This window comes from Lemur catta, chromosome 10 (genome assembly GCF_020740605.2).
Source record: "Lemur catta isolate mLemCat1 chromosome 10, mLemCat1.pri, whole genome shotgun sequence".
NCBI lineage: Eukaryota > Metazoa > Chordata > Mammalia > Primates > Lemuridae > Lemur > Lemur catta.
The window spans coordinates 21,594,023-21,612,572 of NC_059137.1; the positions used below are offsets into that span (position 1 = coordinate 21,594,023).

Genomic DNA, 18,550 nt, shown 5'->3' on the forward strand with positions numbered 1-18,550 from the left:
GATCAACCAATTGCATTAAAACAAAATGTAAAGATTTTGAGATATTCAGGTAAATTTAAATATTGATGATATTAAGGAATCATTAGGTGTGATAATGGGAGTATGATTTTCCAAAGTCTTCATCTTTTAGAAATATATACTAAAATACTTATAGATGAAATAAGATGTCTGGTATTTGCTTCAAAATAATTAAGGATGGGTAGGTGGGGCTGCAAATGACACAAGATATTCAAGAGTTGGTAATTGTTGAAGCTGGAACTTTCAGCTTCCTCATACAACTCTCTCCACTGTTGTATATGCTTAAAATTTTCTTCGATAAAAAAGTTTTAAAAGGGGAGGGGAGGTGGTTGGGGGAACAAATACCACAAAAGAAAAGGAAGGAAAAATTACATTGCTGATGAGCAAAAAGAAAAAAATAGAAAAATGACAAACCTCTTTCTCTTTAGGCCTTAGTAGAAAGCCACCTGAATAAATTATGTCCCTGCAATATTCAAAAAGACTGTGAAATTGGAAGGGCCCAGTCTTACAGGTGTATTTCTTGGTTTTAAGAAACCAAGATAACAGAACAGAGCCCTGCCTAGCAGATGTGAAAGCCTCTGAACGTCACCTTGGAATCACTGGGAGACAAAGACTAAGGAATATGGTAAGAGACAGGACCATGGAAAGGGCCTTGGTGACCTGTGGGTCATCAGATCACAGGCTGCGAATAGGGAGGTGCTTTCCCCATATTCTCTCATCTTGGAGCTCTGCAGGCTGGACGTGGCCCAGCCCCCAGGTGAGAGAACACACAGGAAACCAGAGGTCAACCTAGCAGTCATATCCATGAGCTCCAGCTGATCATGGGGCTTGTAGGAAGAGGGAGGGGACAAGGCAGAGGGAAGCATGGCCTGGGGTCAAGGGCAATGGCACCAGCTTGGTGGGTGATGGAAAGTACCATTCAACTCAAGTACCAGAAAAGGCATCTTCCTTTATCTCCCATCTGCACTGACCACAGATCATTTAATCACATACTTATGCAATATGAAAAGCTTTTGTAGGGCCGGGCGCGGTGGCTCACGCCTGTAATCCTAGCACTATGGGAGGCCGAGGCGGGTGGATCGCTCGAGCTCAGGAGTTCGAGACCAGCCTGAGCAAGAGCAAGACTACGTCTCTACTAAAAATAGAAAGAAATTATCTGGCCAACTAAAAATATATATAGAAAAAATTAGCCAGGCATGGGGATGCATGCCTGTAGTCCCAGCTACTCGGGAGGCTGAGGCAGGAGGATCGCTTGAGCCCAGGAGTTTGAGGTTGCTGTGAGCTAGGCTGACGCCACGGCACTCTAGCCCAGGTAACAGAGTGAGACTCTGTGTCCAAAAAAAAAAAAAAAAAAAAAAAGCTTTTGTAATTGTGGAAAGGGCACCATTTTCACAGAAGGTACTCATGGGAATAGAATCACCCCCCCACACACTTCTCAGCTGTGCTTCTGACCACAGGGCAGGTCCAGGAGCTCGTCAGTTGTGGCGTCACACCCTCAGCAGCTACGCGTGGTGTGGACGTGACTGCAGAGCCCAGCTAGGGCAGCAGTCGCTCCTCTGACTGCTTTCTCAGCTTCTGGGACCACAGGGCATGTACTGCCCACACCCCAGTGTCTGGGGATCTGAGAAGGGACATCATCTTCTCTGGAACTCTAAGATAACCATCTTGTCATGGTCATGTAGCATGATCAACTGCTACACAGTTGATAAATAAATGAAGACTCCCCATTGCTACAAAATATCAACTCTCCACGTAGTTTCCACTATAAGAGCATTTTTCTTCCTCCTCCTCCCTCCTTTTTTTCTGCCTTACAAAGAGAGATACAGAGCTGGCTGGATTGCTTTAGAAAACTCTCTGGTTCAAAGAATTTAAATTTTAAGATCCACCATTGTGGTAAGCCAGCCACAAGACAGAATATTAAATTACAATAAATCACTGGTAAAAATTCTATATCACATTAAGCATATGGCTTATGAAGAGAGTGGTATGCATCAGAGCCAATACAGATGTAATAAAAACAAGTCATACTAAAATAATCTGATTTCCCTTTCTGATAATATTAGAGAAATGAGGGCAACAGGATGATCTAGTTTCAGAAGAGCCTGGCAAAGGCTCTCGAGGCATCTTCACAGTGAAGGGGAGAGGGATGGCTCTCTGAATGCACAGACTGCACCTTACCTGTCACGATGTGCCTCCCTCGTGCCAGGTACAAGCAGATGCTTGGTGAACAGACATACCCCATACAAACTGACAGAACACTCTTGATTGTTGGTTTTGTTGTAAAATCAAATTTAAGCCCAATTTGGAGAATAAACGTAAAGGTACATTCTCAAAAATGTTCTGTTCAAAGGTATTCACAACCCAACAAAGAACACAGAGTGAAACCTGGAAAAACCCCAAAGGCTTGATAACCAGGAAATGATTGTGTTTACATTAATAAGACGTTACCCACTCATTTAAAAATTATAAATCTAGACCTCTAGATAAACCCAGTGAATTGAACACAAGCCTTTGCTTTCTCCCTTTTTCTGCCCTCCAGATACTAGCCTAGAAAATGAGAGAAGAATCTGGGGGAGGAAAAATGAACAAGAAAAACAGTGACTGGAGCCACATCAATACGGGACACTAGGAAAGGGTGCCATTTAAATGCCAAAACTTTCACAGGTTTTCTACTGGATGTAACTGAGCCACAACTGAAAAAAGAACTAAGAGGCATCTTTAACCCATGTTACTGAGGTTACTTAAGGTTATCAAGATAACCTAAAAGGTAGAAAATGTCCTAAACCCCCTCATATGCACCCCAATTTGAAAGTGCAATTGTCAGGGGGACGGGGATGCAGCAGGCCCAACAGTGGGGCAAACGAGGACCACCAGGGCGTCACCAGGGCAGGGCGTCTGTCTGGTTGCTGTGAACAAAAGGATGCCGAGCACAGGCAGATACACCAAGTGAGAGCCACCAGCAGAGGGCGCCCTAGCCGCACAGCTTTATCGCCCCACAAAGGGTAGAGATGCAGGAAGAAAAGTCACAGGAACATGAAGTACCTTGGGTTGGCCGCCCTGGGTGTGTCCAACAAGCACAGAGCAGGCCAGACTGCAAATGCTGGAGGCACGGGGCTCTACTGAGATGGGGAGAGGAGCTGAAACAAGAAGGAAGCCAGGCCACAGTGGATCCAGACACAGGGAGGAGCAGAACCAAGTTTCCCCGACTGGACTGCCCAGGACCCTGCCTCCCTCCGACTCCTTTCCTGGCTGACAGATAACTCAGCTGGTAATCAACTCAGCTGGTAATCTAAGGATCCAAGACAACTGTAATGACATCAAGCAGAAACACAGGCCATCCAGTAATTCACTTGTTTTGATGGCAGGCAAGAAGCAGGCCTGAATTATTACTTCATCAGACACAAGAAAACCATAAATACACACCAAGACTGCATTATCCCATCATTCAGAACAAAGAAAACCAAAAAATGCATCTAGCCTATATTAACTCATCATTCAGACCCAAAAAAACTCAAACAAAGGAAGAAGCACAGAGTCCTTAAGAGCAGATAAACATGCATTTGAAAAAGATTTATCCCATGAAACAGAATATTTTAGGTCACATCTACTTTGTGCTCCCATTTTAAAGAAAAAAAAAAAAGCCTAAAGAAAGTGGAAAGAAAATTTTAAAATTAAAGCATAAATCAAAAACAGAAAAGAACAAAAGTTACAAACAAACCCCAAATTTAATTCTTCTAAAAGACGAATTAGATAAATTAAAACTTAGGAAGCCTGACCAATATAGAAAGAAGAAAAAGGAAACAGAGAACAGGCAATAACTATTTAAATCTGATACCCACATAAGAGTGTATATTATAAGGTTGTGCTATGAATAACTATGTCAGTAAGTTTGGAAATCTATAGCGTTAGGTGGCTTTCTGGGAAAAAATGTGTGGCCAAAGAGAAATTAAGTAGAGGTAGGAAACCTGAACAAATATTCACAAAACTGTTGTCAGAGAACATCCACTAAAAGGTAAGCTAGAAGCCAATGGTTTTACAATGAGCTCACATGAATCTTCAAAGATTCAGTTCTACTTTATTCAAATATTCTAAGACACATTTTAAAAATGTAGAAAGCTTTCAAATCACTTTATGAAGGTTACCTATATCTGATATCAAAATATTAGGACAAAAAGTATATGAGGTATAAGTGTATGTATCATTAATAAAGTAAAAACTAATGGCATACTAAAAGAATTTTTAGAAAAGAAGAAGAAAAATATACCAGGATCAAGTCAAATGTATGTAAGGAAAACAAGAATGATTTAACATGAGGAAATTTATCAATGAATTTATTACATTAACTGATAGTATATATAACCACTGTTGAAGATACTCATGTCCACAACTACCAAACGTTTTTTTTTTTTTTTTGAGACAGTGTCTCGTTTTGTTGCCCAGGCTAGAGTGAGTGCCGTCGCGTCAGCCTCGCTCACAGCAACCTCAAACTCCTGGGCTCAAGTTATCCTTCTGCCTCAGCCTCCCAAGTAGCTGGGACTACAGGCATGTACCACCACGCTCAGCTAATATTTTCTATATATTTTTAGTTGTCCAGCTGATTTCTTTCTATCTTTTGTAGAGACAGGGTCTCGCTCTTGCTCAGGCTGGTCCCAAACTCCTGACCTCGAGCAATCCTCCCGCCTCGGCCTCCAAGAGTGCTAGGATTACAGGCGTGAGCCACCATGCCCAGCCCACAACTACCAAATGTTTACTGGTATCATTCATTGGTAAATATCAGCCATTCCATTAAAATCTCTAAGTAAAATTAAGGAGGAAAAAGAAATGTTAAATATGTTAAAGAGTATATATCAGAAACCATCAACAATGAACCTTGAAAACATTATTCTAAGTGAAAGAAGCCAGACAAGAAAGGCCACATGCTGTATGATTCCATTTATATGAAATTTCAGAACAGGTAAATCCTTAGAAACAAAAAACAGACTTTTGGTTGCCAGAGGCTAGAGGGATGGAAATGGGGAGAGACAACTTAATGAGGGTGGTATTTCTTCTGGGGGTGACAAAAATATTCTGGAATTAGATAGTGATAATGGCTGCACAACTCTGTTAATACACTAAAAACCACTCTACTGTACACTTTTAAATGGTAAATTTCATGGTATATAAGTTATGCCTGAATAATAATAATAAAACAGCAGTGGCCGGGCGCAGTGGCTCACGCCTGTAATCCTAGCACTCTGGGAGGCCGAGGTGGGAAGATGGCTTTAGCTCAGGAGTTCGAGACCAACCTGAGGAAGAGCAAGACCCCCGTTTCTACTAAAAATAGAAAAATAAGCCAGGTGTGATAGCACTCGCCTGTGGTCCCAGCTACTGGGGAGGCTGAGACAAACAGAAGGATTGCTTGAGGCCAGAAGTTTGAGGTTGCAGTGGGCTATGATGACACCACTGCACTCTACCCGGGGCAACAGAATGAGACTCTGTCTCAAACAGAGTGAACAATATAGCAAACAATGTGAAACTCTGGAGGCATGTCCACTAAATCCAGAGACCCAGTATTTACCATTATTCAAAACCATTTTGGAGATTCTAGGTACTACAACGACACACAGAAGAATACCTGAATTCATACAAGGATCTACCACTTCATTTCATGGCAATAGGTCGGGCTCCTCTCAAATTAACCTAAATTTTAAATGCATAGAATAGGAAGGAAATGTGTTTAAAGCATTTTAAACACATTTAAATCTTAGCTGATATATTTACTAAATAATGTTCAGCAAAAGAAGTAGCAGACAGACTACACGGTAGATTGAATTATTGTTCATAATTTTTAACTCCCCTCTTTTAAAAGGATCATACATTCTTACTATTGACTTCTCACAGGAAGACATCCCCTCTCCAACAACTGTGGGCTTGGCTGTGTGACTTGCTCTGGCACGAGCACACACCACATCGGAACAGACCCTTGAAGAGCCATTGCATGTTTCCACTAGCTCTCGTGCTCTCTCCCCTCCACCTCTGCTCTTGCAGAAGGGAAAGGCTTGTGGGAAAGAGCCACAGAAGCTGACTCACAGCCACCGACGCATAACATGACCCAGAAATTAATGTGTGTTGCAAACCTTTGAATTTTTGGAGTTATTACATCAGCAAAGCTGACTAGTACATATAATTATAAAAATGTCTATATAACTTATACAAATCTAGATAGGAAACAATGATATAAACAATATGGAATGTTGAGAAGTAGAGATTTACCTTTTTTTTTTCCCCCCCAAAAAAGAGTTATTCAAACGTATGTTAACTAGTATGTCCCAAGTTCTGGGACCCTACGTGCTTATTAGGAGGAAGTTCAGTTTCCCCCACCACTGCCCCAGAGTCCTCATCTCAAATATACTCCAAGGCTGCTTGTACAAGTGTCTCCAAGTTCCCAAGGCCCACCAGTCTGTGGTTTTTAGTTTAGTATCTTCCTTAAACAGTTCTACATTTCCCTACTTTGGATTCTGGACCATTTCTTATAAGACAAACACTTTCCTTTAGACATGGGTTAAGAGACCACCTGTTTCAAAGCTTTATTTGTAGGTTAAAGTCGTTCAGAAACTGAAACCGTTTCCACAGATTTTCTACTAGAAAACCTGCCCTTCAAGTAAAATCCACCATTGGCCTGATGCAAAAGAACACCTCTTAACAAGACCATAAATAAAGCCAAAGTGAAAGAGCCCAAGTCCACATTCCTTGGCAAAGTTTCCAATGTCTGTTATAAGCTTTTTCAAAGAATCTCCAGACTAGCAATCACTTCTCCAGACATTCTTATGATTCTAAGGAGCAACGATTTTACCCAACTCTCAGCTGAATTTAAACATGATTCTTGTTCATTCCCTTTAAGGAAGATCCACTACTTCAAGCACATATTAAACACCTAATACATGTCAGCCAAAGTGCCAATTGCAAGGCTACCAAGAAAAATAGGATATAACATCTGCGTTTAAATAACTCACACTTACTAAGATGCAATGCAATATTGGTCATAACAGAGCTCCACAAATTGAAGGGGGCAGCTTGCAAAAGAATGTGTAAATTTGCCAAACAGAAAAACAAGGCTGGGGGAGAATTGGCCTGGTCATACCAGGCTGAGAAATTACCACCACTCAAGGAAAAGAGGTACTCCCAACAGCTTGTCCCTAACTGAATGATAACTGAGATCCACAACACAAAGATTCTGCCTCTATGTATAGCTGGTCAAGTATGTGCAATCCCACCTGGAGGACTCAGAAGTCCAAGGAGACAGCTTTCTCAAAAGACAGATTAAACCTCCCCAAAGGGGACAGATCCCAAGAGAAAACACGACTCTACCTAAAAACCTGTTCTCTTTTCTGCCTACCTTGACATTTGTTCTTAGGATCCTGCCAAGTGAAAACCCACAAAACTAAATAAGGCATTCCACACTGACATTTGTACTCCAAAATTACACAAGGTTCTGGGTGTAAACCCCTCAGAGACCATCCAAGTTGTCTGCATTACATATAAGGAAAAGGCTTAAATGGAACATGCATGAGGTCACTCAAATGGTACATGGGGAGCCCAGGTCTAGGGTCCCTCACATAGGGCTACACTACACCACAATCCAGGTGCTTCCGCTTGTATCTTAGATAGGAAGAAGGTGCCTAGTATAATCCCTTCATAAATGTTCATTCCTTTCCTACCCTTCATCCAATGCCTCTTAACTGTACCATTCATTCATCTTACAAAGCCTGGTTCTAGTTTACAGGTTTCTGTGCTACCATCTGACACAGTACTATCCACGTGATACACGCTCAGCGCTTGACCAAACAAGTCAAATACCTAAGAAAAGCTAAGGAAAAGGGCATTTTGGGGGGATTTTCAGAACAAGGACCTAGAAGAAACAAAATACCATGCAGAGCTGAATACGTACTAGGTGATCAAATACTTGTTGATTAATCATCACCCCAACCCAAATCTTCTCAAGGGCAAAAACCACTCGAGGAGCAGAACAGAGCAGGACTCAACTCCCAACAGCAAGTGCCAAGCAGTTACTGTTACGTCCACTCTCACAGCCCCCCTGCTCAGGACTGCTTCAAAAGCCTTGCACCTTTAGCAAGACCAAAAGTGTCCCTGCCTCAAAAATTTACCATTTCTCTACAACAGGGACTCTTTCTCTGGAATCCATAGGCACCTTGGTGGCCAAAAAAGATGTGCCAAACTTTGCATGTGCACATGTAAATGTTAATCTTCCTTGGGAGAGAACCTGTAAGTTTTAGAGTCTCAAAAATACCTATGGGGGAGGGAAAAGTCACTATAGATTCTAACCTATCTCTCTAAACTAAAAAGAGGAATCAAATACATTCCAACTTCCAAGAGATACCCAAATTCCAACTGCCCTCTGGTAGAGTACTTTCACATTCAGTGATCTGCCATGCAAACACCCTACCTTTGGGGATGGGGATGTCCTTAAATCCTCAACGCAAATCTAACATGAGAAGAGAGTGTGCTAAATTAGAAGGAAATGTGTGACTATATTCAAATAGGTCATACATCCTTAAAAAGTGTTTTCACTTCATTTTTTTCTCCTTGTACAGAGTGGAGGAGAGTGTACAGGATTCTCTCAGTATTGTATTAGTTTTGTGGCATTAAACAATGTTGTATTGATTCAATTCAGATCTCACATCTTACCACGAAGCAGCCAGAAGAGATGTTTTTCTGTGGCACTTCCAGGCCGGAGACACACTTTCCCCATGGCATCTTTTTCAGAATCCTGAAGTGTGCCTGCCTATAACCCAAAAGTGCAGATGGATTTCCAGGCCAGAGATCCACTGGCTGGCTACCTGGTTGCTCCAGATCTAATTCCACAAATTCCTACTGATATGACTAAGACAATATTCTAAACCAAACTGCTCAAAAGGGTTTTGCAACTAAGTAATCAGACAAGGACAGGCAAGGAAAGTAGAAAAAAGGCAGGAAGGAAGGGCGTAAAAGGAAAAGGCTTTAAACTTAATATTGGTCACAGTCTTGCCCTCTCACATGGGCGTTCTTGACATTCAGGGGCAGAAATGAGCTCTGAAGAATATTATGTTTTAGTTAAGGTTGTTGTGGACAAAGGTGCTGATAGATTATGGGAGAGTTGACTTCCCAAAGCCACTCCTAGGTATAGCTGTTGTTCAACAAAATTTAGCTAAAAGATTACATTCCTGGAATATATATATATTAATAATTAAATGTGTTTTAAGCATCTTTCTTCAAGTAATGAAATAGTTGATTATGTCTCTATGAGATGGCAGAGGGAGGAGGACAAAATAATGATCACTCCCTATCTATTCTGGAGACCAAAATATTTTCCAACACACAGGGGTTTTAAGTAGCCTAATTACCAGGGTACTATACTCTCCCAAACCACAGGTTAGAAGATATGGAAAGCTAAATCTATCCTTTCATGTATTCATCCAAACACTTATCAAGTTCCAACTGACTGCCAGGTGCTATTCTAGATGTGGAGGAAAAAAAGCTGATAAGGAATTTATTTGAGGAATCTAGTTTAAGTAACCTGTTGTACTAGAGCCCCGAGGAAACAAAGAGTAATTCTACTCTCCGAGGAAGGCTCCAGAGAGCGATTCTGACCTGAGCTTCACAGGATGGCAGGAGGCCTGGGTTTAAACTCCAGCTCTCCTGCTGGCTAAGAGGCTGTAAGAAAACCACATAAATGCACCAATGTTCACTAGAAAATGGCAAGACCCCATTCCGGCAGCTAGGCTGCATGCAGACTATCAAGAATGTCTATGAAAGAGACAGTCAATGGAAGAGAAAGGCGTTCCTGGCACGAAACACCACATAGCAAAATCATCTCGGGGTGAAGTGCAGAGGGCGTAGCTGGGGACTGGTCACCGTGGATGGACATCAGTGTGGATGGATATGAGCCACTCCAGGGAAAGTGGCAGGAAATAAGGCCTGGAAAGCGCATTAGCTCCAGAATCTGAGGGATCTTAAATAACAGGCTTGAGAATTTAAGGTGCACCCCACTGGCAATGGCCAAGATTTTAAGTAGGAAAGCGGAAATCATGCATAAGGTTTATAAAAAAACTTCAGAAAAAGCATGCAGAAAAAACAGAGACAATATAGGAGACACGAAAGGGAGCAATTAGGGAGCTGCTGTAATTGTCCAAGCACATCCCTCCATCTGCCCAGGAGAGGTGTCGTCAATGCCAAGGTCAGATGACCTAGGATACTCTGATGAATGTTTCCTAGGCGGAAAAAACAGTGTGGTCACATAAGGGGGAATTGTGTTTCAAACGTAGGTAAATTACAGGATTAGAAACTGCTGTAGTTCTAGCAAAATCTAGTTCAACAGCCCTGCATGCTGTCCACAGAGCCCATCCGTAGGACAGAGGGCAAGTCCTGCCAAAATGACTGTGTTCAGCAAAGGCTTAAGCCAAGGTCACTGGGTACTTGGCATTCTCTTGCCTGTGTAAGAGCTGCCTCCCACAGGTCACTCACCTTCAGTGATCTGCTTCAGTGATACTTGGTTTGGGCCATTTTTCCCACTGTCACAAACCAGCAGTCCTCACCAGAGGAACCCACATGGGGAATCATGACTACAGTCCATCCATTTGAGGAGGCCAGATGCACAGACAACCCACAGACTGTCATCACAGCCTGGCTCTGACACCTGGCCTGAGTGTTCTCCTTGAGACATCTGAACCCACCCTTGGCAGAGAGCAAAAGGTGGCCAGCTGAGCATCCAGGAGCCTGGGCTATAAGGTGACTCAAAACTCCAAAACAGAAAGCAAACTCTTGGGGCTAAGGACTTAGAGACAAAAATCCATACTTTTCACAGCAATCTACACATACAGCTCTAAGTCAAAGGAAGGGAAGATAAAAAAATTAAATGTTTAAGCCCATACTCTCTCCTAGGCACTATATAAGCCATTTTATACATTAATGTCTCATTTAACCCTTAAAATAACCTGGCGTTTAAAAAAATTAGGCAGACACAGTGATATGCACCTGTAGTCCCAGCTACTCGGGAATCTGAGACAGGAGGATGGCTTGAGCCCAGGAGTTGGAAGTTGCAGTGAGCTGTGATCTCACCACTGCACTCCAGCCTGGGCAACAGAACAAGATCTTGCCTCTAAATAAATAACTTGGTGGCAGAGGGGAGGGAATTTTATTATTCCTGTTTTATGGCTAAAAGAGGTTAAGGACCACGGAGGTTAGAAGATGGGCAAGGTCACTTAGCCTGTAACAAACAGAGGCACAGTCCAGTCCCAAGATTCCAGAGCAGAGACTAGTAGCCCTCCTCCATCTGCCTCCCTGTCACAGGAGACTTCATTAAACAGGCACCTACTGGTCAAGAGACTCCCAGCTACCACCACATTCACCTTTGCATTTGTGGCACCTAGAGAAGTGCCTGGTTGTGAGCAATCCTTCCTATGTGTCTCTTAAAACAATGAAACTTCTGACCCACCAGTGCCAGAGAAATAAATCCAGCCACTTCTCTCAAGAGATTTTAAGAGCCAGCCAGCTCCAGAGAAGATCCAACATAAGGTGCCAGAAATCATCAACAAACAGCTCCACTTGGCCATCAGCAATCCCCAATGGAATCCAGAAAAACAAAACAAGACCCCACCACAGTGTCTACATTTAGAAATAAATGTGAGTGGTCAGATGCTACTGTGCACGGGCACAACTGGCTTGAACATTCAATGTTAATACACAAGTGTAGAGGGTTCTCATCCCCAGAGGATTCTTAGGTAATATATATCCAAACAGCTCAATGACTCATCCTGTCATTCCCTAAATTGATGGAAGGATCTGAGTTTTAATAAATAACTATGGAACTTCAAGTAGTGAAGAGAGAATAGATTATTCAATAAAGGCTGATGGAGAATTTGGTTAACTATTTAGAAAACAAGTTGTATCCTTCTTTAACACTAAACACAAAAATAAATGTCAGGTCATTTAAAGGATTAAATGAAAATTTTTTTAAAAATGAGTACCAGATGATGATTTATATTGGGGGTTGGCAAACTTTTTTTTAAGGACCAGATAGTAAATATTTTCAACTTTGTGGGCCATTTGGTCTCTGCTGCAACAACTCAAGTCATCTGGTGCAGTGCAAAGGCAGCCATAGACAGTAGGTAGACTAATAAATGTGGCTGTGTTCCAATAAAACTTGCTCATGGACACTGAAATTTTAATTTCATTAATTTTCACATGGTACGAAATATAATTCTTTTGATTTTTTTGTTTTTACCCATTTAAAAATGTAAAACCACTCTAAAGACTGATGGTGGTGAGGGGTTAGGGATGGGGAACGGGAAAGGGTGTTGCAAACAAAGGGTAGCAGGAAGGAGCCTTCTAGTGATGGAACAGTTCTGCACCTGCACCAGTAACAGAACTCCACACAGATAGAACTGCACAGAGCTACGCACACTCACAAATGAGTGCACGTAAAACTGGTGGAATGTGAATGACTCTTGTGGATTGTACCAATGTCAATTTCCCGGTATTATTTGATCCAGCAATCCCATTATCGGGCATCTACACAAAAGAACAAAAGACATTCTATAAAACAGACATCTGCACTCGAATGTTTATAGCAGCTGAATTCACAATTGCAAAGATGTGGAAACAACCCAAGTGCCCATCAATACATGAGTGGATTAATAAAATATGGTATATGTATACCATGGAGTACTACTCAGCTATAAGAAACAATGGTGATATAGCACCTCTTGTATTTTCCTGGATAGAGCTGGACCCCATTCTACTAAGTGAAGTATCCCAAGAATGGAAAAGTAAACACCACATGTACTCACCATCAAATTGGTTTCACTCATCATCACCTAAGAGCACATTTAGGAATAACATTAATCGGGGGTCGGGCAGATGTTGGGGGGGAGGGTGTATACATACATAACGAGTGCAATGTGCACCGTCTAGGGGATGGACACGCTTGAAGCTCTGAAGGGGGGGGGCACCCAGGGGCAAGGGCAATATACGTAACCTAAACTTTTATACCCCCATGATATGCTGAAATAAATAAATAAATAAAAGTTTCCTGGTATTGTTATCCAAGTAAGCAGGATGCTATCACTGGAGAAAACTGAGTAAAGGGTATCTCAGTGGGACCTCTTTATATACATTTTTTGTAACTTTCTATGAATCTATAATTCAAAATAAAAAGTTTAAAAAATTTTTAAACGATTAAAAAGGATTTTTTTTTTTTTTTGAGACAGGGTCTCGTTCTGTCGCCCAGGCTGGAGTACAGTGGCATCATGACAGCTCACTGCAACCTCCAACTCCTGGACTCAAGCAATCTTCCTGCCTCAGCCTCCCAAGTAGCTGAGACCACAGGCATGCAACACCACACCCGGATAGTCTTTCTATTTTCAGTAGAGAGGGGTCTCGCTCTTGCTCAGGCTGATTTCCAACTTCTGGCCTTGGGCAATCCTCCCACCTCAGCCTCGCAGAGTGCTAGGATTACAGGTGTGAGCTTTCTAGGCCTGGCCTAAAATGCATCCTTAACTCATGGGCTATATAAAAACAGGCAGCTGGCCAGATTTGGTCTTTTGGCCTTAGTTTGCAGATTTCTGATTTAGATGAATAGTATTAATATACAAAATCTTGTGGTTAGGAAAGGATTTCTAAACCCCAAAACAAAAGCAGAATCCATAAAGGAAAAGACTAACAGATACGACAACTTTTCTATGTCAAGACACAAATAATAACAATTAAAAGATAATTTAAAAACTGGGGAAAGGAGTTGAACATACATGAAAATAGGTTGTTTGCCTGAACAGATTAAGAGTTTTAAAAATCAATATGAAAAAGAACCCAATACAAAAATTAACAAATTATGTAAATACGGCCAATAAACAATAATTGTTCAACATTAATAGTAAACAAAATGAAAATGAAAAAACATATCGTTTCTCCCATGAAATTGGCAAAGATTAAAAAGATTATCTCTGGTTCCAAAGTCATACTGTTTCTACTACACCACACTAAAAAATGTTTAGGACAATATCACCAAAATAAAATGGCTTTTTCAAAGCTCTGTGCAGAGCCAAAAGAGCAAGGAAGGACTTTGCAAACAAGAACAACGTGAGCTGGATGACAATACTATGATTAGGGGACACTGTGACAGGTTGAACAATCTTCAAGAGAAAATGTTGATAATAGAGCTGGTGTCCCCTTTTTCAATCTTCTGCCATGACTAAGTGTCATCGATGCCTATGCTGAGGACATAGATTCAGAACACATTATCTCATCCATTTGTCTTCAATGATCCAAGTGCTTTTCCTCCTCAGTTGTGACTAATGGCAGATGGTAATACTTACACCTAGTGAATTTCATCTTACTATAAAATACATGCCCTAGGAAAGCAGATAGTCCTCAAAATCACCCAAGGTAGCACAGGACACAAGTGGCAGTCAGCCAGAAGCTATGCTGATGCTAAGCGTAAGGAACATTTTTAATTCTATGCACAATGGTGCTACTACACCAAGGGAGGAGCCCACATAGCGAAGGCAGGAAACCCATTCTTCTTGGGTTTCGGTGTGAAGAAAACAGCTTCCAAAAGCGCAAGTAAAAGGCTTAGACATCCCCTTTAGCTGCCCTCAGCAAACCCACACATCAAGTTTTTTCGGACTCTAGAATGATTTCCTTAGGCGGTGCCAAGCAGGGATTACAAACTTCTCTCTTTTTTAAATTTTTTTATTTTTTTTGAGACAAGAGTCTCACTCTGTTGCCTGGGCTAGAGTGTCATGGCATCATCATAGCTCACAACACCCTCAAACTCCTGGGCTCAAGCGATCCTCCTGCCTCAGCCTCCTGAGTAGCTGGGACTACAAGCATGCGCCACCATGCCTGGCCTCTCTTTTTTTTTTTAGTAAAAAAAAAAAAAAGGTATTTTAGTAGTAAACTACGCATAACATAAAATTTACCATCCTGACCATTTTAAAGTGTAAAATTCAGTTCACTAATGTTAAGTACCTTCACACTATAGAGAGAAGTGATCTCCAAAATTCGGTTCACACCCTTCTCTTTTTAACCAAAGGACTTTTTGGCTATGATTAGGTTTGCCCCCTCACCCCAACTCTGCCTGCTTGTGCACATATATGTTTACACACACACAGACATGTGTGTGTGGCCATATAAACATGCACCCCAGTGGTGGCACAAGAACAAATCTCCCTAACTGGGAGAACAGCATGTGCCTCCGCAGCTGCAGACCAGGAACTGAGAGCACCCTTGTCAGCCCCTGCCCTTGGCCAACATCATCATCCCGGACACATACCCTGAGATGAGCATGTGTCTGAAAGCATTAGGAAGGTACAGTGACAGCCTGGCCCCGCTCCTCCCTAGCTGAGAGATTCCTGCCTTCGTCTCAGAGCTTCCATGTTCTCATCTGTAAAACAGGGATGACAGTGTCTGCCTCATAGAGGACTGAATGAGAGAAAATGGTGCAGCGCTCAGCCAAGCGCCTTGCATGCAGCAGCTTCTCCAACTCTAGCTCCCTTCCCTCACCCCTCGACCCTGTGTGCTCACCTGAGCTACACACTGGGGAGGAAAAACAGAACATGTAACCAGAAGGAGAAATGAAGGAAGGAGAATGAAGAGGATCTAAGAAAAGGTCTCCACAGTGAAGCTGATGAGGCTGGCTCTCCCCCGCCCCCTCACACAGCCCATCCATCACCTCCCTAAGGAGACACTAAGCTTCCCGCTAACACACTCTGCACACGAGCCAGCTGCGGCCCTCACAGGCCAGGCCAAGGATGCAGAACACACCGTTGCTACCTCCCATCCCGTGTGCCAGCAGCACCCAATTCCTGGACAATCCTCAGTCCAGGAGCAATTCCCTCAAAGTGCCATGAGCTCTTATATCCCTAACTTTGTATGGGATCTTTCCCCTCCCCAGGACTCACCTAGCTAATGTCCATTTGTGCTTCAAGACGCAACTCCAAAGATAATCCCTCAAAGATGTCTTCTTTCTCAACCGACCTCCCCAGCCGCCAGCACTCATCCAGTCTGGGTTGTGCTAACACCCATAGTGCTGTCATTGTGCCCTGTACGTGGCCCTTTCAGAACCCGTCTCATCTGTGCTGTCAGTGCCTGTTTATCTGCCTGCCCCTGCTGCCACACCATAAGGCGTGAGGAAGTACGGACCTGGTATCATCATCTTTGTGTCTCCAGCACAGTGTCTTCCGCAGTCTGTATTTTTTAAAGGATGGCCATGACAATATCTCCCATCCCACATGCTTATCTCTGATCTGGCCTCTTCCCTATCAAGAGAACAATCCACCCTGTTGAATCTGGGTGGGTTCCCCGACTGCTTTGACCAAAAGAATCTGGTAGAAGTGATGCTGCCAATTCCAGGCACATCCCTTATATGGCCCAGCAATTTCCATTTCCTCTTAAAATGCTCATTCTTGGGACATGCCCTCCAGATACTCATCCACCACGCTTTCAGTAACTCAAGCCACATGGCAATGTCACATGTAGACACTCCAGGCAACCGCCAGCTTTGAGTGAGTCACTGTGAGCGAACAGTCCGATTGAGCCTTTGGTTGACTGCAGCCCCAGCCAACATCCGACTTGAACTGCATGACAGACCTCACGCAAAAACCACACACCTGAGGCCAGAAAACCCACCAAGAGAGAAAACAGTATATTTGTGTTTTAACCTACTTAGCTTTGGGGTGGTTCACTAAGCAACGGTGCATAACCACAGCAGTATCTGCCTGGTAAACGGGAGGTAAAAAAAATGAAAGAACAATTAAATTAGCTATGATCAGATGAACAGCACACAGCATTCAAATTAATAGCCATTGCTATTATTAAATTACATGGGAGAGGAACAAACTAGGAAACTGGCTAAAGAGGGTGTTACATCCCCACCAGTGAAAAGTAATGAGATACACGAGGTCCACAATGCCGAGCTCTGTGTTCGACTCTCATGTCACTCCAAATTCCAAAGGAATGACAAAAGAGATATAAAAATAAGAATAAACCCATTAAAAAGCCAGAAAACAGGGATGGATGCCATCAGTCAATACAAAATTTTGAGGAATTTCTGGAAGAGATACAACAGACAGGATCAAATTTAGCCAGAGTTGAGAAACCAAAACCTAAACAGGCCACAGTGGGAAATGCTCAGCATGAGAAGAGATGAGATTTTCTATACGGGGTCTGAAAAAACACCCAAATTCAGAGATGATAGTGACTGAACAGAAGCAGGCATTGGGAGGGCAGGTGGGGGTGATCAAAGGACTGTGTGTGGAATGCTGAATTGCTAGTACAACTGGCAGAAAGAAAAGAGGAAGGACATTTTGGGAACAGCTGTGAAATTCTCCAACTGCAGGGTAACTCCCTACTTCCTCAACTGAGAAGGGTCCAACCAACTACTGTCCTGTTATCAGCCACACACCCTGACAAGAAGCCCACCTAACAGCAATTCCAAGGACCTAGTCTCCACCCTCTCCCCTCCCCTCCTCTCACCCCTGCCTGCATTCCAATCACTGCAGCCAGGGCAAAGGCTGACTGCAGAGTCTCTGTGTACTGCTTGTGCACACATATACATGTTTATACACACAAACCCATGCATGAATGTGTAGCCACACAAAACTTGCATCCCAGGGGTAGAATAAGAACAAGCCTTGCTGCTTGGGGGGACAGCATGTGCACCCCCAAGAAAATAGAAGCCCATCCCACCCCTCAGCTGCAGACTAGAAATTCAGGGTACTGAGTCCAGAGGTGCCCTAGACCAAGAGCATCATCTAGACATCACATTCTGAGAGAAGGCCCCAAAACACGACTGATAAACCAACATAAGTAAGTCTAAGTTTAAATTTGAGAGAAAGGTAGAAACACCAGAATGGAATGACGTGAAAAATAAATCCATCATTTAGGAGATCAAATCAAGGAAATCTCACAATATATAGGTTTGAAAATATAATGAAATAAAGAGATAAGAAAAAGTAAAACCAAAAAAAGACTAAAATTCAAATATCCATAAGTCCTTTCTCCAGAAAAGAAGCAAGAACAAAAAGGATGTAGAAGCAGCAGCAAAACTAAACGGGCCCATTGGTTTCAAGTGGTAATACAAAAAAAAAAAAAAAAAAATTAATAAATACCTAAATAAAAGAAGACTGGTGAAATCTCTAAATTTAATAAAAGAAGAAAAATCTAGGAGTATTACATGATTTTGCAAAGAAGAAAAAGAATCACTAGCACAGACTTCTCATCTGGGACAGTAAGTGTTGAACTAATTGCAAAATGGAATACTATGCAATCATTAAAAAGGAAGGAAGAGGAGGGAAGGGGAGAACGAAGGTCTTCATGTACCAATATGGAACAACCTCCAAGAACTGTGGTTCTGTGTAAAGCAAGGTACAAAACAGTGTGTAAGGTATGCTACCAGCTTTTTAAAAAAAGATCACACGCACCCACTTTCATATTTATGCATAACATACCTCTAGAAAGCTTCTACAGAAATTGGTAACATCGGTTGCCTCTTGAGAAG

The 18,550-nt window shown here is 42.3% G+C and overlaps 1 protein-coding gene across 4 annotated transcripts in view; it reads right to left on the reverse strand.

The window, feature by feature from the left end:
* SNX30 (sorting nexin family member 30) overlaps positions 1-18,550 on the reverse strand; it is a 102,270-nt gene that overhangs the window by 60,978 nt on the left and 22,742 nt on the right. The gene's annotated exons all lie outside the window — the stretch shown is intronic.